At 40.6% G+C, this 6,000-nt stretch overlaps 1 long non-coding RNA gene across 1 annotated transcript in view; it reads left to right on the forward strand.

Moving 5' to 3' along the window:
* Positions 1–5,207, forward strand: part of LOC117062368 — a 102,218-nt gene extending 97,011 nt beyond the window's left edge. The window contains exons 5-6 of the long non-coding RNA XR_004428335.1: positions 4,340–4,438; positions 4,961–5,207. This is a non-coding gene — a long non-coding RNA (uncharacterized LOC117062368). The remainder of the gene's footprint in view (positions 1–4,339; positions 4,439–4,960) is intronic.
* The last annotated feature ends 793 nt before the right edge of the window (positions 5,208–6,000 follow it).

A 6,000-nucleotide genomic window follows, 5' to 3' on the forward strand; every position in this document is an offset into this window, starting at 1 on the left:
ATAATTCTCTGAGTGAATGAATGATTGACTGGTATCTTGGGATTTAATAACAATACCTTGGTCATCCTATGGATACCTTGTATGAGTTTATATAAAACCCTTCTGTGATAAACACAGCATTCAACACACAGTAAGTGCCTAATACATGTCAGTGGATGATGACAACAATGAATATGAGGTTGAAAAGTCAGTCTCCCAAATCTCAAAGTCAAATGAACAGAACAAGACATGTGAATGGGGTCTAACTTTACTAGAAACCTAAAAACAAACAAATAAAAAAACTTTATATCGCAAGAGGGCTAGTATTTTGTACATCACATTTTGTTCAAGGACTGAGTTGCCATAACTTGGAACTTTGACATGTGACTTGGGGAGTCTGGGTGCATCACTGGTTGCATCTCCTGAGAAAATTCTCAAACCAGGAAAAAATATCCTCACAGTGAACCACAAAGGTTGGTATTTATAGCTGCCATCCTCAGTGTTTAGGAGAAATAAGTTTTCATCATGGGACGTGGAACAGATGTCAAATCCCCAGCCATCCTTGTGCTGTTTGCTGTTTGTTATGAGTCACCCTGGAGCTTGTCCATCCCGGCACCAATTTTCATGGGAAGCATCAATGTGGGGCCAGAAGGCCATGCTGTTGGATGGGCTCACAAGAGGACAGCTGGAAGGCTGAGCCTCAGGCTTTTCTTGGCTTAGGTCTTCTTAACTTCTTTGACCACTTTGCTCCCCTTACCCCAAGTCCCCCCTCCATCACCTTCATCCTCCCCTCCCGAGCTGGATTCTCAACTCTGTTGCCAGGCTCCCATGCCAGTTCCTGCAGCACTGGCTTACCAGTACAGAAGTGAAGGCTGCAGAAATACCTCTGTGCAAGGCACACATGTTGTTTGTGCCACCCACGGGCAGCCAGAGCTCTAAGAAGTGATAGGCCATTTCCTGGACAGTGGTAGGAGGTGGTGAGTAGCTTTCTCAGTCTTTTCCCCTGGGGCCCCATGAGAGAAACCTTGAACCATCCTGACTTGCCCACTCACTCCAGGGCTCCACAGTGTTCCCAGGTATTCTTGCTGACTCAGCCATTTCCACCAGCAGACTGGACTTCTCATTTCTCTTACTATTTTGAACGAAGCAGACAATTCCCCTTCTCCTTTAATTAAACCAATATAATGCTGGGATTTTCGGGGGGGAAAAAAAAAAAAAACCTTCGCTAGAAATCTAAGGCAAAAAACCCCAAACATTTGAAATAGAGTTTCCTAAGCCTGGCAGACTTCATTAGACAAGATTTCTGGTCCTTCTCCCTGTTCTTAACTGGGCTCCTGGACCAGTCACGCAGGGCTCTTGCCTGATAGACACATGCTTAGCATTTGTAGATACAGCTGGTTTCCACTATGACTATGCCATTTTTCATTCCCATCAGCAGTGTGGGAGAGTTCCATTGCTCAATGCTTGCCCACCTTTGGTATTTCAGTCATTTCGTGGGTGTGTATTATTTTGTGGGATTGTGGTTTTAATTTGCATTTCCCTGATGAATCAAGATATTGAGCAACTTTCCCTACATTTATTAGCCATTTGGCTATCTTCTTTTATAAAGTTTGAGTCTTTTGCACATTTTTAACTGGATGCAAGCCCTTCATCAGATACATCTATTGCAAGAATCTTTTGCCAGTTTGTAGCTTGCCCTTGTACTCTCTTCATGCTCATATGGCCCAAGTGAAATCCTTTTGTAATATAAAACCAGAGTCAGGAGTGAATCTACAGTATGGCAGTCTGCTTTTACTTGACTGCATTTCCAAATCACTTTTCAGAAAGTCAATAATATTTATAATTCAGCACCACAGAAGGTGCCCTCGTGTCCTCTCCTAATCAATTCCCCACCCTGCAAAAGTAAATTCTATCCTGACCTTTGTCACCATAGATTTGTTTTGCCTGTTCTCATCTTTCACATAAATGGAATCATACAGTGTATACTCTTTTAAATTTGGCTCCTTTTGCTCTACATTATGACTATATGATTCACCCACTTTGTGTGTAGTGATAGTCTGTTCTTTTTCATTGCTATATCTATTCCCATGTGTAAATATTACTGCAATTTGGGTTCTTTCCAGGTTGATGCTATAGTAAATAAAGTTGATAAATATTTATATAAATGTTTACATTTATAAATATATAAAATACATAAAGCTATATTCTTGTACCTGTCTTTTGGTGGACAAATCCAATCTTGGGCCTATAACTAAGAATGGAGTTACTGGGTCTTGGGCATGGATTTGTGCTTTGTTTTAGTAGATACTAAAGGCTTTCCAAAGTGGTTATACTAGTGTACATTCCCACCCACAGTGTGTGAGTTCCGGTTGCTCCATATCCTCTCCAACACTTGACATCATGAATTTCTATTTTTTTAGTCCTTCTGCAATGTGTGTATTTGAGTGAAGGCTTAATTTGCATGTCCTCATGACTAACGACATTGAGCATCTTTTCAAATGCTTACTGGCCATTTCGATATCCTCTTTGTGAAGTGTCTGTTGAGTCTTTTGTACATTTATAATCTTTAGGTTGTCTGTATTTGTCTTTTTGATTTGTAAGAGCTCTTTATATATTGTGGATATGGTGGATATGAATCTTCTGTCAGATATATGTCTTGAACATTTTCCTCCCAGTATGTGGTTTGCCTTTCCATTTTCTTCAATAATATCTATTGATAAGTGAAAGTTCTTAATTTGAATGAAGTTTAAATGATCAATCGTTATCTTGTCTACTCTTCAGGAAGACACTCCTGCTTGGGCTCTCTCTCTGCTCTCTGCTCCCAGGCTTCAGGCTGTTCTGCACTGATCTACATGTGCCTCTCCCACCCTTACTGCAGATCCCCTCCTCTCTGGGGATTTGCTCTGTTCGCTTGACGAAGACTCCCTGGATGGAGACTGAAGCTCCTTGGATGGAGGCTGAGCTCCACCCTGGGCTTATTCACCAAGCAGAGGTGATTCACTCATCCTTATCGAGTCCTTCCTGGCTTTGATTACCACTCTCCTACTTTGACAGGTGATTTTGACACTTCCTCCAGTGTCCTCTTATCAAGGGAATGCTTCTCAAGATCTCAACTCTACACGATTACAATATAAAGTTACTTTTCATCTTAGGAACAAGATCTTAGATCACAGGTTTAATGTTGACACTCCAAACTTGGGCCCGGTGTAATCCAATCAAAATCTACTCATATGGCTGTGACCATCTCATTTCATATCTCTAAGGTACTATTAGAACTGCACCCCTCTTCCTCCTTCTAAGGAGTTCTTCAAGACGAAGTAAAGAGATTTGCAAGTGCAATCAAGGAAAAGCAGAAGTCCATAAACTTGGATGAAAAACTTACATTTTCCTTTCTACCAATCACTATTTTAAAATTAGCATTTCTTTTCATTATGAATGTAAACAACAAGCTACAGATGCATTAGCAATACCTGTGACTTTCTCACCAATAGAAATCATAGATACCTTCATATCACATTATAGTTGTTGAGGATATTTTGAATTTATCATTAACACTTATCATTGTTTCAATATCACAGAAGTTATTAGACTCACCACTAGATCTTGCATTTGATGTGCTAACAAAGAAAACAAATCTATCACAAACTTGTTTCTTAAAAATATTTTGATAATTTTATTTCTATATATATATTTATATATATTTTTTCTGAGACAGACTCTTGTTCTGTCACCCAGGCTGGAGTGCAATGGCACGATCTTGGCTCACTGCAACCTCCATACCCCAGGTTTAGGCAATTCTACTTGTCTCAGCCTCCTAAGTAGCTGCGATTACAGGCACACACCACCACGCCTGGCTAACTTTTATATTTTTTTAGTAGAGACAGGGTTTCACCATGTTGGCCAGGTTGGTCTCAAACTCCTGACCTCAACTGATCTGCCCACATCAGCCTCCCAAAGTGCTGGCATTACAGGCATGAACCACCGTGACTGGCCAATTTCAATATAACTTACACATTTAAAAACATTCTGAAAAATAGTCTGTACATTTTACAAAACTGCCAAAGGGTCCCACGCAAAAAAAAAAAAAAAAAAAAAGATTTAAAAATTCCCATCAACTAAGAGATCCTCTTTAAACCCATAGCAACTTAAAACCATTCATTGACCTATGCTGATAAACTAGCAGCCATGCGTCTGGGTTGGGTGGTGCTGAAATCCACTCTATCTTTGTGTTTCCTTGACACACGGCTGTTGGGGAAGGGTGGTGGATCTCAGTGGACCCAGGCACGTGGCTTCGGTTTTCCTTCCCAGTTTTCCAGTGGCATTCCAAGGATCCTGAAAGAATAGGGCATCTCTTTTGCAGGTCACAGGAAATGGGTAGCTATCCAGCTAAACAGATTTCATGCTTGACTTCAGTGGAATAACTCAAATGATGATCTGTTTGGGAGACTAAATTAAAGAGGTAAGTGGGCATGCTGGTTTTATTTGGTTTAACTTTTGCTGGTTCCATTGCTCCCCTAAGCATTTTTTAAAAATATAGACCTCTTCTTCCAGCATCCCCCTCTCCCAAATTCTGGCCAGATCCTGCTTCTCAGGTAGCAGTAACTTTGAATTAGCTTGAAGGGAAGGCCTTACCAGGATCTCCTTTCTCTACAAGATAATGAAAACATGACCATTCTTTTCTCACAACTCCAAATACAGTCCTCGGTATCCACTGGGGATGGGTTCCAGAACCTCCCAAGGATACCAAAATCCATAGGTGTTCAAGTCCCTTATATAAAATGATATGGTATTTGCATATAACCTATGCATATCCTCTTATGTATTGTACTTTAAGCCATCTCTAGATTACTTATAATACCTAATACAATGTAAATGATCTGTAAATAGTTGTTATACTGTATTGCTTAGGGAATAACGACAAGAAAGAAAAGCCTACGATGTGTTCAGTACAGATGAAAACATCCATTTTTTTTCTGAATAGTTTCCATCCGAGGTTGGTTGAATCCACAGATGTGGAACCCACAGATATAGAGGGCCAACCATACTGAGTCCTGACTTCACCCATTCCTCCTACCCCCATTTCTCCCAATCCTTAACCTTCCTTGCAATTCTTGGAGCAGAATACTCATGAAGGAGTCAGGGGTTGTCTTCCCTTCCTAGAAGCAATGCTTCTATGTTCTCATTTGATGTTGAATAAAACATTAAACAGAAAAGGTTTGATAATATCACATAAGAGTCTATTTCCTTGGTTCACACCATGAAAACTAGTGAGATCCCCAGTTCCTCAAAATCTGGGAACAATATGCTTCATATTGCTATCTAATATGACCCACCAATCCCATCTTCCACCCTCCACCTTCCCCTTGCATCCTAACCTTCCATTTCATCATGCAAGCTGCTAGAGTCATGAGTTGTTTCTGAGTGAAGGACCACTGACATCTATGTCTTCCGTAAAGAGTAGTGTAGACATGGCTATAACCACCACCTCCTCCTCTCTTCCCCATTAACGTCACCTAAATTTTAAATGTTTGACTGTTATTTTCAAAGAAACTGTAGTGGATTCTGCACATGACATGCTTCCAAGGCACTGTAAGTTCTCTGTAAAAAGCTAAGGGTGTCACTTGTTATCAGGACCTCTAGCCAAGTTGTTGAAGTTGACAGAGTTTTATCAGCTCTGTTTTTGCAATAGTCTGTCTCATTCTGGAGACAAATGGGGAAACTCTGCCTTCACGCTGGGTTTGTTTTATAGCTCTTAGATGTGTAATACAAATGAATGATGTTGAGCCATTTTCAACCTGTGTTGATGGGTGTCAGTTTCTTGGACACCACTAGGAAATCTGTAACACTGAGCCATAATGATTCAAAGGCAAGCTGTCCTGGAGACAGGGCTGGACTCTGTGACTCACAATTAGAAGTCCATGGTTCTAGTTCTGACCCTTCTTATGACTGTGTGGCCTTGGATAGGTCCTTTCATTTTGGTTCCATTTCCTCATCTATAAAGACAGAGACCTGGATGAGCTC

Source organism: Trachypithecus francoisi, unplaced genomic scaffold (assembly GCF_009764315.1).
Source record: "Trachypithecus francoisi isolate TF-2019V2 unplaced genomic scaffold, Tfra_2.0 Lachesis_group17, whole genome shotgun sequence".
NCBI lineage: Eukaryota > Metazoa > Chordata > Mammalia > Primates > Cercopithecidae > Trachypithecus > Trachypithecus francoisi.